Source organism: Ranitomeya variabilis, chromosome 1 (genome assembly GCF_051348905.1).
Source record: "Ranitomeya variabilis isolate aRanVar5 chromosome 1, aRanVar5.hap1, whole genome shotgun sequence".
In the NCBI taxonomy this organism is placed as follows: Eukaryota; Metazoa; Chordata; class Amphibia; order Anura; family Dendrobatidae; genus Ranitomeya; species Ranitomeya variabilis.
This window is the reverse complement of record NC_135232.1, coordinates 42845683-42863411: the sequence shown is the minus strand read 5'-3', so window position 1 is coordinate 42863411 and position 17729 is coordinate 42845683. Positions and strand designations below refer to the sequence as shown.

At 42.9% G+C, this 17729-nt stretch overlaps 1 long non-coding RNA gene across 1 annotated transcript; it reads right to left on the bottom strand.

Annotated features, from left to right (window-relative positions):
• Nucleotides 1-10081: 10081 nt before the first annotated feature.
• Nucleotides 10082-17396, bottom strand: LOC143804508 (uncharacterized). Its single transcript, XR_013221039.1, has 2 exons — nt 11652-17396; nt 10082-10757 (listed from the first exon to the last, which is right to left on the bottom strand). It is a non-coding gene; the product is annotated as an uncharacterized LOC143804508 (long non-coding RNA).
• Between the last annotated feature and the right edge of the window lie 333 nt (nt 17397-17729).

Genomic DNA, 17729 nt, shown 5'->3' with positions numbered 1-17729 from the left:
GGTGCTCAAGAGCTGCTGGGTTCGAGTCCTGACATCGGGATTGCAGAAGAGCACGGAGAGCTGTCCACAGGAAGGGGAAGAAGCACTTAGTGCTGGATCCAGGAGAGGTGAGGAACCTGGACATTAACCTTTATCACACTTAGACCATCAAAGATACTCAATATAAGTAGATGAATCTGGAACCCAGGGATATTACAAGATTCCTAATATAAACCCCTTAAAATGCCATTGTAAAGTGAGTGTGAGGCTGGAATTTCTGTACGGTGCTAAGTTGCAGCATAATGCAAGTGAACGAGATCGAATCGCAACTCACAAGGTACAGCAACAAGTTAGGAATAATTGGACTATTTTGTCAATGTATCTTGTAGGTTGCACTGAGACCCCATTCACTTGCATTATGCTATGATGTCGCAGCGGCACACACCGATCTTTAGCCAAGTGACCTGTGTCTTGGCCAAAGTCTCCATGGAGCTCCAGCTCTAAAGGGAAGGCTGAATGTAAAGTAGGCACATTTTGCTCCTGCACATCTCTGTGGTACCACCTCAAAGGATAGCAGCACCCAATGCCTTGTGGGCATCCAGATACCCTGATATAAAGGGGGCTGTCACTGCGGCGTTTTCTCTTTGGCAGAAATTTGACAAAATGCTGCAGGTAACAGATTCCTTATTGCATAACGATTAATCTGTGCCTCCATAATACATCCTTTGTTTCCAGCTGTAGTTGTGGTGAGGATAGTTTCTAAAGGCTAATCCTCTGCTTCTATGACTGCAGTTTATGCAGCTAATTACTTTTCCTCTAATTATGACAAACCCGGATTAGAGTGGCTATAGTTTAATCTGCATTTTAATCCGGGGTTTAGTTTATGATCCTGTCCCTAGAACAATTGGCTGTGACTATGATGCCTTGGTCTGGAGCAAGCATCAGCGACTTGGATTATATCAACGGTTTACAGCCAGATTGGAGCTTCTAAGTAAGGACCAGTCCTTAGGGAGAACCACAAATTAGCCTTAAGCTTCATTTGAAGGACCAGGAGCTTGTGAGCCACTGGAAGGTCTTTCTAAGGGGGGTATTCCCCAAGATGTTCTCATGTCATTTGAGCACTGTTCCAATTGATTTCAGATGGGAACCCCTAGAGGGATTGTGGCAAAATTGCTTGGTTTTCCTATAGACTTACATTGGGCTCATCGCTGGGGTCGAGCACCCGAGCATTCCAATTTGCTCAACTCGATCAACGAACACCCGAGCATACCCAGTGTGCAGATAGGGAGATGTAACGTCCCTGCCCATGCTTACTGGTCCACGTATCGGTAGTTATCTAGACCTTGCCACTGATGGCGTTGCACACTGCACACCTGATTTTGGCTGCAACACGTGTGTGCTGGGCAGGGATGGCCAACTTGAGACATTAGTGGTGGATGGGAACCACATACTGCGCAACAGCCACCACCATCAGTTTTTTAAAACGGTTTTTCTCCATCAGCTGGAATGGCAGCATCTCAATGGCCAGGAATTTGTAAATGCTGTTATTCTGGACCAGTGCCTGTGGGTTATTTCCTCTTTATCTATAGGGTTTGGATGATGGAGAGCGGAACACTTCCATGGGATGGGGTGGAGATGCACGGTGACACTGCTGGTGGTGACGCTGTCACATCCTGTCTTTGCGGTTCGGCTGTTTGTGAGCTGGATGAAGAGGTCAAGATTGCAGCAGAAGAGGGAGCAGGAGGAAGCTCACATCTGTCATGTTTTTTAAGGTGTCTACTCTACTGCAGCTCGTAACTGGAACTCAGATGCAGGTGGTGCTCCAGTTAATAAAATGTAAAAAAACCAAAAAATATCAGAAGAGACTGCTTCATGACTTTGGGCTGATACTGCATGGTCGATTTGTAAGGCGGTGAGGTGGAAGAAAGATGCCCAAGGTCCTCAGGTGAAAACTCTGCACTTTCAGCAGTGGACGGAACTGGAGGCGCTCTCAGCCATCCAATCTAACACCACCTCCACATGTTCTTGACTCACTATTAGTGATGGGTGAGCACGCTCAGGTGGTCTCCGAGTATTTATGTTCGGAGATTTTGTTTTTGTTGATACAGCTGCATGATTTACATCTGTTAGCCAGCATAAGTACATGTGGGGGTTGCCTGGTAGCTTGAATACATGTGGGGATTCCCTAGCAGTCTAACAGTCACAAATCATGCAGCTACAGTGACTAAAACTAAATCTCCGAACACAAATACTCGGAGATCACCCGAGCGTGCTCTGAAAAACTCAAACAACGAATACACTCGCTCATCACTACTCACTGTCCATCCAGCTCAAGCGGTGCTCGTGCCTAGGATATGATGCCCAACATCCTGTGGACTGCATGCACCAGAGGAACGTGTTTCATGTAGACATGAAACTGGCACAGACCACCCATGTCATCTCCTTGCAGCAGCTACACCTTCATTTCATGCTCTCCTCATGTTCCCCCCCCCCAACAATAATTCTCAGTAGAGAAGAGGCTGAATTAGGTCACACTGAACTATGCTTTATTACTGGCAGCGTGCATCAGGTTGTTACGGCATACTGCACCAGGGTGGTAAATAAACAGTACAATTGTCTAAATTTTTCTTCTATAAAAAAAAAAAATAAGTTGTAAAATATTAAAATTTGAGAATCATCAGTGGTTGATACCCTTTTAACCCCCTTCACACCATGCGCCGTACTAGTACGGCGCATGTCGTGTCTCCCCCTTCGATGTGGGCTCCGGCGGTGAGCCCACATCAAAGTCGCGACATGTCAGCTGTTTTGTACAGCTGATATGTGCGCAATAGCGGCAGGTGGAATTGCGATCCACTTGCCGCTATTAAACTAGTTAAATGCCGCTGTCAAACGCTGACATGATCGGGGTGTCTCCTTGAGACATCTATGGATGGTGATGCCGGCTTGCTGTGAGCGCCACCCTATGGTCGGTGCTCATAGCAAACCTGTAATTCAGCTACATAGGGGCAATCTGATGATCGCTGATATGTAGCAGAGCCGATCAGTCTATGCCAGCTTCTAGCCTCCCATGGAGGCTATTGAAGCATGGCAAAAGTTAAAAAAAAAAAGAAGTTAAAAAAAAAAAGAAAGAAAAATAATATATAAAAGTTTAAAATCACACCCCATTCAAAATAAAAAAAATAAAAATCAAAACATACACATATTTGGTATCGCCGTGTTCAGAATCGCCCGATCTATCAATTAAAAAAAAAAAAAAAAAAAAAAAGGACTAACCTGATCGCAAAATGGCGCAGCAAGAAAAAAAAATCAAAACGCCAGAATTTTTTTGGTCGCCGCAACAATGCACTAAAATGCAATAATGGGCAATCAAAAGAACGTATCTGCACAAAAGTGGTATCATTAACCCCTTCCTGACATCAGACGTACTATCCCGTCGAGGTGGGGTGGGCCCGTATGACCGCCGACGGGATAGTACGTCATCATCGATCAGCGGCGCTCACGGGGGGAGCGCGGCCGATCGCAGCCGGGTGTCAGCTGCATATCGCAGCTGACATCCGGCACTATGTGCCAGGAGCGGTCACGGACCGCCCCCGGCACATTAACCCCCGGCACACCGCGATCAAACATGATCGCAGTGTACCGGCGGTATAGGGAAGCATCGCGCAGGGAGGGGGCTCCCTGCGGGCTTCCCTGAGACCCCCGGAGCAACGCGATGTGATCGCGTTGCTCTGAGGGTCTCCTACCTCCCTCCTCGCCGCAGGTCCCGGATCCAAGATGGCCGCGGCATCCGGGTCCTGCAGGGAGGGAGGTGGCTTACCGAGTATCTGCTCAGAGCAGACACTTGGAAAGCCTGCAGCCCTGCACAGCAGATCGTCGATCTGGCAGAGTGCTGTGCACACTGCCAGATCAATGATCTGTGATGTCCCCCCCTGGGACAAAGTAAAAAAGTTAAAAAAAAATTTTTCCACATGTGTAAAAAAAAATTAAAAAAAATTCCTAAATAAATAATAATAAAAAAAAATATATTATTCCCATAAATACATTTCTTTATCTAAATAAAAAAAACAAAACAATAAAAGTACACATATTTAGTATCGCCGCATCCGTAACGACCCAACCTATAAAACTGCCCTACTAGTTAACCCCTTCAGTAAACACCGTAAGAAAAAAAAAAAAAAAAACGAGGCAAAAAACAACGCTTTATTACCATACCGCCGAACAAAAAGTGGAATAACACACGATCAAAAAGACTGATATAAATATCCATGGTACCGCTGAAAACGTCATCTTGTCCCGCAAAAAACAAGCCGCCATACAGCATCATCAGCAAAAAAATAAAAAAGTTATAGTCCTGAGAATAAAGCGATACCAAAATAATTATTTTTTCTATATTTTAGTTATCGTATAAAAGCGCCAAAACATAAAAAAATGATATGAGATATCGCTGTAATCGTACTGACGCGACGAATAAAACTGCTTTATCAATTTTACCAAACGCGGAACGGTATAAACGCCTCTCCCAAAAGAAATTCATGAATAGCAGGTTTTTGGTAATTCTGCCTCACAAAAATCGGAATAAAAAGCGATAAAAAATGGTCACGTGTCCGAAAATGTTACCAATAAAAACGTCAACTCGTCCCGCAAAAAACAAGACCTCACATGACTCTGTGGAGCAAAATGTGGAAAAATTATAGGTCTCAAAATGTGGAGACGCAAAAACTTTTTTGCTATAAAAAGCGTCGCTGGTTTCACACTTGCGTTTTTGTCTGCAGCGTTTTTTGCACAAAAAAACGCATGCGTTTTTTCCCTATATTTGACATTGAAAACGCATGCGTTTTTTTTGTACGCGTTTGGTCGCGTTTTCAAACGCATGCGTTTTTTTTCTGCATGCGTTCATTTTCAGAAATACAACCTGCAGTATTTTCTTGCGTTTTTAAGCACATGCGTTTGTTTGCGTTAAAAACGCATGCATTTTTATCGAAAAAAAAACGGAAAACACACTGAAAAGCCACCCACCACCATCAAGGTGATAAAGGGATCCAAACCCTAACCCTACCCCTAAACTCATCCCTAACCGTTTAATGAACATTTTCTGACAGTCATAGTGCCACGTATTTCAGTGCCACGTATTTCAGTGCCACGTATTTCAGTGCCACGTATTTCAGTGCCACGTATTTCAGTGCCACGTATCACGTATTTCAGTGCCACGTGTTTCAGTGCCACGTATTTCAGTGCCACGTTATCACGTATTTCAGTGCCACATATTTTAGTACCACGTATTTCAGTGCCACGTATTTCAGTGCCACGTATTTCAGTGCCACGTATTTCAGTGCCACGTATTTCAGTGCCACGTATTTCAGTGCCACGTGTTTCAGTGCCACGTATTTAAGTGCCACGTATCACATATTTCAGTGCCACGTATTTAAGTGCCACGTATTTCAGTGCCACGTATTTCAGTGCCACGTATTTCAGTGCCACGTATTTCAGTGCCACGTATTTAAGTGCCACGTATTTAAGTGCCACGTATCACGTATTTCAGTGCCACGTATTTCAGTGCCACGTATTTCAGTGCCACGTATTTCAGTGCCACGTATTTCAGTGCCACGTATTTCAGTGCCACGTATTTCAGTGCCACGTATTTCAGTGACACGTATTTCAGTCACGTTTAGGGTTAGGGTTAGGGGTAGGGTTAGGGCTAGGGTTGGAGGTAAAGTTAGGGTTAGGGTTTGGATTACATTTACGTTTGGATTAGGGTTGGGATTAGAATTATGGGTGTGTCAGGGCTAGGGGTGTGGTTAGGGTTACCGTTGGGATTAGGGTTAGGGGTGTGTTTGGGTTAGGGTTTCAGGTAGAATTGGGGAGTTTCCACTGTCCAGGCACATCAGGGGCTCTCCAAGCGCGACATGGCGTCCAATCTCAATTCCAGCCAATTCTGCGTTGAAAAAGTAAAACAGTGCTCCTTCCCTTCCGAGCTCTCCCGTGCGCCCAAAAAGGGGTTTACCCCAACATATGTGTTATCAGCGTACTCGGGACAAATTGAACAACAACTTCTGGGGTCCAAGTTCTCTTGTTATCCTTAGGAAAATAAAAATTTGGGGGGCTAAAAATAATTTTTGTGGGAAAAAAAAGATGTTTTATTTTCACGGCTCTGCGTTATAAACTGTAGTGAAACACTTGGGGGTTCAAAGTTCTCACAACACATCTAGATAAGTTCCTTGGGAGGTCTAGTTTCCAATATGGGGTCACTTGTGGGGGGTTTGTACTGTTTGGGTACATCAGGGGCTCTGCAAATGCAACGTGACGCCTGCAGACCAATCCATTTAAGGCTGCATTCCAAATGGCGCTCCTTCCCTTCCGAGCTCTGTCATGCACCCAAACAGTGGTTCCCCCCCACATATGGGGTATCAGCGTACTCAGGACAAATTGGACAACAACTTTTGGGGTCTAATTTATCCTGTTACCCTTGTAAAAATACAAAACTGGGGGCTAAAAAATCATTTTTGAGAAAAAAAATAAAAATTATTTTCACGGCTCTGCGTTATAATCTGTAGTGAAACACTTGGGGGTTCAAAGCTCTCAAAACACATCTAGATAAGTTCCTTAGGGGGTCTAATTTCCAAAATGGTGTCACTTGTAGGGGGTTTCAGTGTTTAGGCACATCAGGGGCTCTCCAAACGCAACATGGCGTCCCATCTCAATTCCAGTCAATTTTGCATTGAAAAGTCAAATGGCGCTCCTTTCCTTCCGAGCTCTGCCATACGCCCAAACAGTGGTTTACCCCCACATATGGGGTATCAGCGTACTCAGGACAAATTGTACAACAACTTTCGGGGTCCATTTTCTCCTGTTACCCTTGGTAAAATAAAACAAATTGGAGCTGAAATAAATTTTGTGTGAAAAAAAGTTAAATGTTCATTTTTATTTAAACATTCCAAAAATTCCTGTGAAACACCTGAAGGGTTAATAAACTTCTTGAATGTGGTTTTGAGCACCTTGAGGGGTGCAGTTTTTAGAATGGTGTCACACTTGAGTATTTTCTATCATATAGACCCCTCAAAATGACTTCAAATGAGATGTGGTCCCTAAAAAAAAATGGTGTTGTAAAAATGAGAAATTGCTGGTCAACTTTTAACCCTTATAACTCCGTCACAAAAAAAAATTTTGGTTCCAAAATTGTACTGATGTAAAGTAGACATGTGGGAAATGTTACTTATTAAGTATTTTGCGTGACATATGTCTGTGATTTAAGGGCATAAAAATTCAAAGTTGGAAAATTGCAAAATTTTCAAAATTTTCGCCAAATTTCCATTTTTTTCACAAATAAACGCAAGTTATATTGAATAAATTTTACCACTAACATGAAGTACAATATGTCACGAGAAAACAATGTCAGAATCGCCAAGATCCGTCAAAGCGTTCCAGAGTTATAGCCTCATAAAGGGACAGTGGTCAGAATTGTAAAAATTGGCCCGGTCATTAACGTGCAAACCACCCTTGGGGGTGAAGGGGTTAAAAACGTCAGCTCGGCGCCAAAAATATAAGTCCTCACCCAACCAGAGATCCCGAAAAAATGGAAACGCTACGGGTATCAGAAAATGCTTATAAAAAGTTACCTAATAAAGGTATGAAGTGACACATGGCGTAGTAGTTAAAAATATTATACATTTATTGAAACAATATTTTTAACAAGTCACATAACATTAAAAGACACGACGATGGTATAAATAGGACCTCCAGGAGAATCAGGATGTGACAATAATAGGATTAAATATGCAAAAGTCTATATACAATCAATCTGCACTTTATAGTATATCCCTATTTCAGAGTAGAATGGACTTAACATGTGGGTGGACCTAAAAACAGTCTCTTGGCCAAAAAAGCCCCCCCCCTAGTAGTCCTATAGCAAGTAGTGAGGGATAATAATGGAGAGCAGAGTGTGTTGCTAAATCAGAGGTGGCTTGGCAAATGGAACCAGTATACGTTCCCTTGAGGTAGAAACAGAAAATCAATTGATTTTTTTAAATGGCCACTAGATGGCAACAAAGTATACAATGTTAGTGCATATAAAGGAAGCCGCATCTACTATATAATTGTCTAAGGGGTACTTCCGTCTGTCCTTCTGTCTGTAACGGTTATTCGTTCGCTGATTGGTCTCGGCAGCTGCCTGTCATGGCTGCCGCGACCAATCAGCGACGCGCAGAGTCCGGAAGAAAATGGCCGCTCCTTACTCCCCGCACTCCCTGCCCGGCGCCCGCATACACCCCTCCAGTCTGCCCCCACACAGGGTTAATGGCAGCGGTAACGGACCGCGTTATGCCGCGGTGTAATGCACTCCGTTACCGCTGCTATTAACCCTGTGTGACCAACTTTTTACTATTCATGCTGCCTATGAGGCATGAATAGTAAAACGATCTAATGTTAAAAATAATAATAAAAAAAAAAATCGTTATATACTCACCGTCCGTCGGCCGCTCCATGCTGTGATCTCACGAGATGATGACGTAGCGGTCTCGCGAGACCGCTACATCATCATCTCACGAGACCGCAATGCACTCTTGGGACTAGAGCGCACCAGCAGCGTCTGTAACCGCTTCGCCGGAAGGTGAGTATATAACTCTTTTATTTTATTTCTTTTGTTTAACAGGGATATGATGCCCTTTTTAACCTGTGTCATACTTAGATGGGCAATATACTACGTGGCTCTGCTGTATACTACGTCAGTGGGCAATATACAATGTAACTGGGCAATATACTACGTGGACATGCATATTCTAGAATACCCGATGAGTTAGAATCGGGCAACCATCCAGTATGATATCAAAAGCCACTAAATAGAATGTTGATTATTACCTGAGAAGGAGAGATGAAGCAAGGAGTGGAAAAGGGGGGGGGGGGGGGGGGGGGGTTTCACATCGGAAAATGGTGCATTTTTATTTTTTTTAGCAAAGTTTGGAATTTTTTTTTTCACCACTTAGATAAAAAATTAACCTAGACATGTTTGGTATCTATGAACTCGTAATGACCTGGAGAATCATAATGGCAGGTCAGTGTTAGCATTTAGTGAACCTAGCAAAAAAGTTAAACAAAAAAAACAAGTGTGGGATTGCACTTTTTTTTGCAATTTCACCGCACTTGGAATTTTTTAACCGTTTTCTAGTTCAAGACATGGTAAAACCAATGGTGTCGTTCAAAAGTGCAACTTGTCCCGCAAAAAATAAGCCCTCACATGGCCATATTAACAGACAAAAAAAAAAAAAAAGTTATGGCTCTGGGAAGGAGGGGAGCGAAAAACGAAAAAGGGCTCCGTCTTGAAGGGGTTAAAGGAGAAGTGTAACAATGATTGTACTCAGCATCTTGGGAGTGTTCTCTGGTCTCTATCAGGCTCAGTATAGGAGGACGCTTACAGTATTACAGTAGTGTAGAAAAGAAAGAGCTGCCATTCTCATCCAGGAGAACGGGAGGATTTGTTCTCACTTCATTGGTGTACTAGCCCAGTTTTTATTAATCTTTTACAGGACCATTTTCAGTCTTCCATATTACAGAATTGTATCTTTATAAATGTCGCACTGATGGGCCGTATGGCGTCCAATGTTTTCTGCTCACACCCATCTGATTTCAGTCACAATGCAGCAGAGAAAAAATCCACAGATTTGCCCGGCCTGATAGAAGAACATTGCTCCGGCAAGACATAAATCCATGCGAACATTCATTCCAGTTCTGTCACAGGTCGTCAGAATTTTGTAAACCATTAGTACAAAAAAATAAAAATGTGAATATTACCTAACATTTCAGAGATACATTTTTCCTCTGGAAAATCTGCCACAGCCTGTGCCATCAGTGGTGGCAGCAGCAGTCAGACCGTCAGCGAAAAGCAGCTTATGTCTGTTTAAGAAAAAACAATTATTGATTAAAAAACAAATAAACAAACATCCAGCTAGTCCGGCTGCATGGAGTGCGGGTCTGGTCTACTGGTGAGGACGTCCCTGCAGATAGTTTCCCCAATAAACTGCAATGTGTAAACTCAGCCTGATACAGATCCAGCCGCAGTTACTCTCCACTAATGTCACCCCGAGATTTAGAATTATAGAAAGGAAAACTCAACTCTTAGCGGTCAAACTATTTTATTACAAGTCAAATAGAACTAAAAAGAGAAATATATAAATATATGCATACATACCAATGTGTAATAATGAGCTTTAGAATTCAAAACAATGAATTAAGCAACATTACTGATTAATGACAAAGAAAGCAAAACACATTTTGTACCAAAGTCCCCTGTGCTTTACTGCAAAAATTGTATTGCGGTACTTACCACAAAATTCCTTTCTCATTGAACACACTAAAAGGCTATGTGGATTTTGCCGCGGATCTGCAGAAGTTTTCCGTGCGGTGTACAGTACCATGTAAACCTATGGAAAACAAAATCCGCAGTGCACATGCTTTTGTGCGGATTCCACAGCGGGTTACACCTGCTCCACAATAGGAATCCGCAGGTGTAAAACCGCAGGTGGAATCCACACAAAAACCACGGAAGAATCCTGGTAAATCAGCAGTAAATCCACAGAGAGGAATTCCTGAGGATTTACCAAAATCAGTGCGGAAAAATCTGAACACCATTCCACAGCGTGTGCACATACCCTCAGACCGGGACAGAGGGTCCTCACATGGATTGTGGGGGCACCGGCATGCCACTTGGTGAAGAGAAGTCCAGTGATGAAATGACATCTGCAGGGAGGTCACTGCTCTGGGGGGCACAGGATGGGGAAAAGCCACAATACCTAGAATAAAACAGAAAAAAAATCATGCAGAAAACTCCATACAAGTAGTGGTTGACACCAGTGGCCACCAGGCTAATGCTGAACAGCACAGCGTGCGAGGGGAGAATAAAGCCCGGGATCTGGAGACATTATTGTCACGCAGTTTCGCTCCCAGAGGTCATAGGTCAGTCATCAACCTGACGTCATGTGTCCCAAATAATATTAATGAGAAAACGTTCTATGTAAAAAAACAAAAACAAAACACAGGACTGACTCCTCACCTTCAGGCAGATTGTCATGTTAAGTAATATCAATCCCTCAGATCTCCAACATCATTCATCACCTCCCCTGTTCACCCCCACTCACGTAGCACTATACTTCCCTGCACCCCCCACCTCAAGTGACATCACACACTGACCTGCACAGCACATGTAACATCAGCCCCCTACCCCATGCAGCCCCCCACACAAGCAACGTCACCCCCTTCTCCCCAGGCAGACCCCCCCCCTCCAGCATGTACATGCAGCCCCATGCAAGCAACATCACCCCCTTCTCCCCAGGCAGACCCCCCCCCCCTCCAGCATGTACATGCAGCCCCATGCAAGCAACATCACCCCCTTCTCCCCAGGCAGACCACCCCTCCAGCGTGCACATGCAGCCCCATGCAAGCAACATCACCCCCTTCTCCCCAGGCAGACCACCCCTCCAGCGTGCACATGCAGCCCCATGCAAACAACATCACCCCCTTCTCCCCAGGCAGACCACCCCTCCAGCGTGCACATGCAGCCCCATGCAAACATCACCCCCTTCTCCCCAGGCAGACCCCCCCCCTTCAGCATGCACATGCAGCCCCATACAAACATCACCCCCTTCTCCCCAGGCAGCCTCCCAGCTCGTGTATGAACATCCACTTACCAGATCCGTGACCCCAAAACACTCCAGATCCCGCCATGACACCCACAGCTTCCTCCTGTCTGGCTGCTCTCAGTGCTCTGCTCTATGGAGGAAGAGGCGCCGCCCCTTCTGGTCACATGGACATGACGTCAGCAGAGATCCTTTAGCCGAGTTGGATTTAGCCACAACCTCTACCCAACCGGGACGGAGCTGCAGCACTGAGAGCTAAAGGACCTGTGGTGACGTCACCACGTCATGTGACCAGTGCTGGAAGGGGCGGAGCTGAGGAGAAAACAACATTATTTGTAGTGAAGGACCTGCAGAGATGATGATGTGAGTCGGGGGCGGAGCTAAGCAGTGAGAGGAGGAGGCGGAGCCTTTGCGGAGTGATAGCCACTGCCAGTCTGTCCTGAGGCGACGCGTCCTCGTTATTCTAGAAAGCGCGGGAACGTTCTGTCCGCAGTCCGTCACTAGAGAAAGTCGCGTTCAGGGCTAGAGACACCATGAGGGCCTGGGAAATATTAGATAACGGGGGAATATTAGATAACGGGGCAATAAGACACGCTGTGTATGGAGGCCGCAGAGGCCTCGCACAGACCGCCATATTGTTACCATGAGGTGATGTCCAGGAGAAATGATGTGCACACTGCAGAATTCAGGAAGCTGGGTGCAGGCACTGCAGGCTGGCCAACCAAAGTCGATACAAAAGAGAAAACAGCCGCACTCAAGTCTTTTGAACTTTATGCGAAAAGAATTGGTTTTTTATTTTAATTCTCGTGTACAAACATCACCAAGTAATTTTCAAGCTATAGTGGCTGCGGACGATCAGGTTAACGTTTCGACCAGATATGGTTTTTATCAAAACCTCACTGCGAAAACAAATACTGTGTATGAATGTGCTGTACACATACACATGTGCATATCTACAAAGGAACAAGTGGGATCCATATATAGGAAAAAACAACAAGCGCTATTCAAAATATACAAAATATACCAAAAATATCTACAGCTATAGACATATTGATCCAAAGCTGTAGGATCTCTAAGGATATGTCATCGATTCATATAGGATAGCATAAAGGTTTACAGTCCCATGGGTACAGAAGACAAGGGTCACACGAGCAAGTATTTACATTCAATAAGTATATTCAGGAGCAGTAGGTAGAACGATCAAGCCGCCAATATACTGACTGTATGCAAGGAGATGGAATAGAGAGATATATAGAGAGGAAGTGCGTCCCAGTAGGGCTACAAGGAGAGAAATGAAAAGTGGAGCGTCAGAGATATGTACAAATATTCTATAGGGTGGTATGTAAGGGTAAGATCGGTAAGGTGGTGTAAATCCACAAAAATAAATACCAGCTCCAGTCGGTATGGGAATGCCGTGTCCGTCCAGTTGGTGATGCCGTGGCTAGTGTGGTGGGAGATCGCGTTTTAAATAGGGCGCCTGTGTGGTGATTTCCGGGTATGTGCGCTAAGGCGCGCAGCTCAGGTAGACTGGGAAGGAGGCTTGGCCCGCAGTAATGTGCGCGCGCGGTCTATGCGCCTGCGCAGTGAATACCGGGGCCGGAGTCCCAAAGTGCGGCTGCGCAGCCACTAGAAGGCATGGGGCATTCGTGATGCGCTCCTGTTTGTAGGACAATAGAGCGCTTGCGCAGAGGTGTTTATCGGCGGGTGTATTTGTAAGCTTGCGGCACTGTTGTTGCATCAATAAAGAAAACAGCTCAAGGTTGCCACCATTAGGACTCATTTCCACTGGCGAGGAAAACGGACGAGTGCAATCCGATAAAAAATCGGATTGCACTCGGACCAATGTTATTCAATAGGTGTCTTTTCATTTGCGATTTTTTTCTCAGCCGAAATCGGACTGAGAAAAAAATCGCAGCATGCTGCGATTTGCTGCGAGTCTCGGACGAGACTCGCCAATGCAAGTCAATGGGTGCGAGAAAAAAACCGGACAGAATACGGACCATCCGTATTCTGTCCGTTTTTTACGGATACATCACCATTCTGTGGCCTAGAACACTGTCCATGGTCCTGTAAATGACTGTAGAAAAATAGTTGCAGAGAAATAAAACGGATTGCATACGGATGTCATACGGATGTAAAACGGATGGTGCATGACAATCGCATACGCTACATCCCTTTTTTCGGTCCAGATTACGGACCGATTTGTCTCTCGCCAGTGGAAATGAGCCCTTAGGGGAATAGAGGGCTTAACGCCAGAAGCTGGGAAATGTTAATAGGATGTGAAAAAGAAGAACAAAAAGCAGGAGGAAAAAGGGAAAGTCAGAGAACAGAGAGGGAGTATACAATGATAGAGGGAGGAAAAAATAAAAATAATAAATCATGAGGATGAAAATGTAAATAAAGAAAAAATAAAAATAAAAAAGTGAAACATAAAAATTAAAATAGTAAAAAATAAAAAATAGGTAAATAGTGGTGAAAAATAAAAATGTGGAGTACAATGAAACATTAGATAAGTATTATACTCATACTAATATAGAAAAGGGCCTAAGCCTCTATCTAGAATGTGACCAGCAGAATGAGGGAAACAGAACCAAAAAACGGTAAACAGGTAATAAAAATAAACCGAAAATGAAAGGATATAGAAAATAAAAATAAAAAGTAACAAAGATACGAAATTAAAAATAAAGAAATAAAAATAAAAAATAATAAAATAGAACATAATAAAGAATAATAGAAATAAAATATATTAAAAATTAATAATAATAATACAATTAAAAATGAAGAAATGATAAAAATGAAAAAAAATAATGTAAAAAATTAATGAACAAAAGGAAGAAAGTGAAAAAAATGAAAAAAAATTATAAAAGGTTTGAATGGCACTAGAAGAACTTACCAAAACATATCAAATTGGAGCGAAAAAGGAGAAAGAGAGGCATTCACGTATTTCCTTCTCATGAGGTCTAGTGGAAGAAAAGGAGTAGAAAAAGGTAAGCAAACAGTTAGAGAGGCGGTCTTGATCGAAGAACCTAGAAAGAACGGTAACAATGAGGCTCACAATCTAAATTCCCTATCAGTATTTCTTTGGAATGTGGGAGGAAACCGGACAACCCACACAAATACAGAGAGAACATACAAACTCTTTGCAGATGTTGTCCTTGGTGGGATTTGAACCCAGGACGCCAGCGCTGCAAAAGGCTGCTGTGCTATCCACTGCGCCACCGCGCTGCCCAATGCCCTATTAATCGATGACATATCCTTAGAGATCCTACAGCTTTGGATCAGTATGTACAGTATATAGCTGTATATATTTTTGGTATATTTTGAATAGCGGTTGTTGTTTTTTCCTATATATGGATCCCACTTGTTCATTTGTATATATGCACATGTATATGTGTACAGCACATTCATACACTGTATTTGTTTTCGTAGTGAGGTTTTGACAAAGACCATACCTGGTCAAAACATTAACCTGATTGTCCGCAGCCACTATATCTTGAAAATTACTTGGTGATGTTTATACACGAGAATTAAAATAAAAAAGCAATTCTTTTCACCATGTGGTGATGACAGACTTCTCAGAGAAGCTGTGTCGCCTCCATCATGGCTGCAGAGAAGGGGAAGCCATCACTGTGTGCGGGGCTGAGACTTCACCGACCATAGAGGGAAAATGCTGCAAGTTGTGGGGCGCCGTCTCTGGCCACAAGGGCCGCCGTCACCCCGGGCGGCGTTGTGCACGGTGTCCGCTGTACTGTAGTCGCCGCGAGCGGATGCAAAATTATCACAAATATACAATATCACCCCGTCTCTACTGATATAACACCTCTATAAATAACTATCAATATATAAGATCGCCTCGTCTAATGAAAGCATAAAAAGGTGAAAAAGAGCCGCGAGGTCCCAAAACTACAAACAATAAGGACATCATCTCACCGCAAAAAGTCCTGTAAAACGGCGACACAAACCAAATCATTACCTGTGTGTTTTAACAACAAATCTTTGCCCTGAGCCCTCGCTGTATTTACATTTACCTGGAAAGTCATGTTTTCAGGTCACTTTTACTAAACAAATGCTGTAAGATCAAAACCCTAAAAAAAAAAAACACGGCAGAAATGCATTTTTTTCACCGTTTCTTTAAAATCAGTTTTGTGCTGTAGTACACTTAAGTTGCAGGAGTCAAACTTCTGCAATCAAGCGTGTGCAGGTTGTGGCTGCTAAGGATTCCCCAATTACACGCAATAAAATTCCTCCACAAATAAGACGAAAATGACACGGGTGTACAAAAATGTATTAAAAAAAAAAAAAGCCAGAAATGGCTTATTTCTATATTTTCGTCACTAATAATAAGTTTAGATAAAAAAGAACACAGCAGCACATGTGCATGAATCTAGGCCATGTGAAAACAGAAACAAATATTCAATATGAATTATACTTCTCAAAAATATATTTTCATAAATTTTTTCAAAAATGTTTTTTTCATAAAACTTACAGTAATAGATGAAATGAAGATTCTTAGCACATGAATTGGCCAATTCATGTGTGCCCATCAACCACGGCAAGGTGATCTCCCTCTGATGGGTCCTACTCTACCGTACATGCCACCCTGGTGAAAAAAGGATCTTCCAACAACTAAACTAAAAAATAAGCAATTTTTATTTGCTAAAGACATAAGAAAACATATAAAATCCAGAGATGCCGAATACCCAGATGGAGAACAGAAAAGGACACTGAAATGAACCGTGTCAGAGACAAAGTTTAGAAAATAATATCCAGTACCACAGTGCAAAAATAAAGATTATTAAAACTCGCTGCTCAGGAAAAGAATCTGTATTAAATTGTATTAATATATACCGTATAAAGGGGTGAGAAAATATAAGTGTAAGGCATAAATATGCTCATAACACCAATGGGAGATTTGAGAATCAGTAGAGAAGAACTTTGCACTCAAAAATAAATTTTGGGAGAGAAAAAAAGTCCATTTATTGGCATCCTGAAAACATATTTGTTAAACGTTTTCAGTCCCTGAATGGACCTTCATCAGAACTATATTGGTGGTAAACATATACAATATAAAAAAAAAAAAACTAAATAAAAAAGATATTAGATGCTGCAAAAAGAAAATGAGAACACATGTTTCTGTATACTTCAAGAGTGTCAAAGTACATTACAAAAATTGGCTGTTGCCATGGAAACCATATTCAAGGAAGAAATCACCCAGCTGGGTGAGCAGTGCAGAAACTTTATCTGTGAAATAAAATTATATTTATTCCATTAATGCCGTGGCAATAAAGAAATCAGGAGATAAAGCTGAATATATCACTAAATATATCATTTGTAAAGGCTATACGTGCTCCGTGGGTGACACAGGTACAGAGAGTCCGTTCAGGGAAAAATTCAGAGGAGGTTTCTATATTCCACTCTGTGTAGTGACACTTCAATGAGATTGAATGCCCCAGGACTTAAAATTGTATACCAATTAGTTTCACAACATATTGTTCAGCTGCACATTATGTAAGAATAGTAAAAGCTGTCCATATGGCGGTACTTGAGATACATCATAATTTCGTACAGGATGCCAAGTATTTCATGGTAGGAAGTGAAGAAAAATTGGGATATATGATGAAATACAGTGTGGCTTGTAAATCCCAAGTTATAATTAGGCATGATGGGGAGTAAACCCCCAGAAAAGTGCCATAAGGTATTAATTGATATAGAGGGATACCTATATAAATGATTTTGTGGCCATCTGCATGTTCAATTATGCCACAAACATTTATTGAATATGTTGATCTGCCGCAACGACCTTATAGGTCAAAAATGATATGAGAGTGCCGATAGCCTCTGCAGCTTAAAGGGACTCTGTCACCTGAATTTGGAGGGAACAATTTTCAGCCATAGGGGCGGGGTTTTCTTCACCCTTTCCTTACCCGCTGGCTGCATGCTGGCTGCAATATTGGATTGAAGTTCTTTCTCTGTCCTCCATAGTACACGCCTGCGTAAGGCAAGATTGCCTTGTGCAGGCATGTACTACGGAGGACAGAGAATGAACTTCAATCCAATATTGCAGCCAGCATGCAGCCAGCGGGTAAGGAAAGGGTGAATCAAACCCCGAAAACCCCGCCCCTATGACTG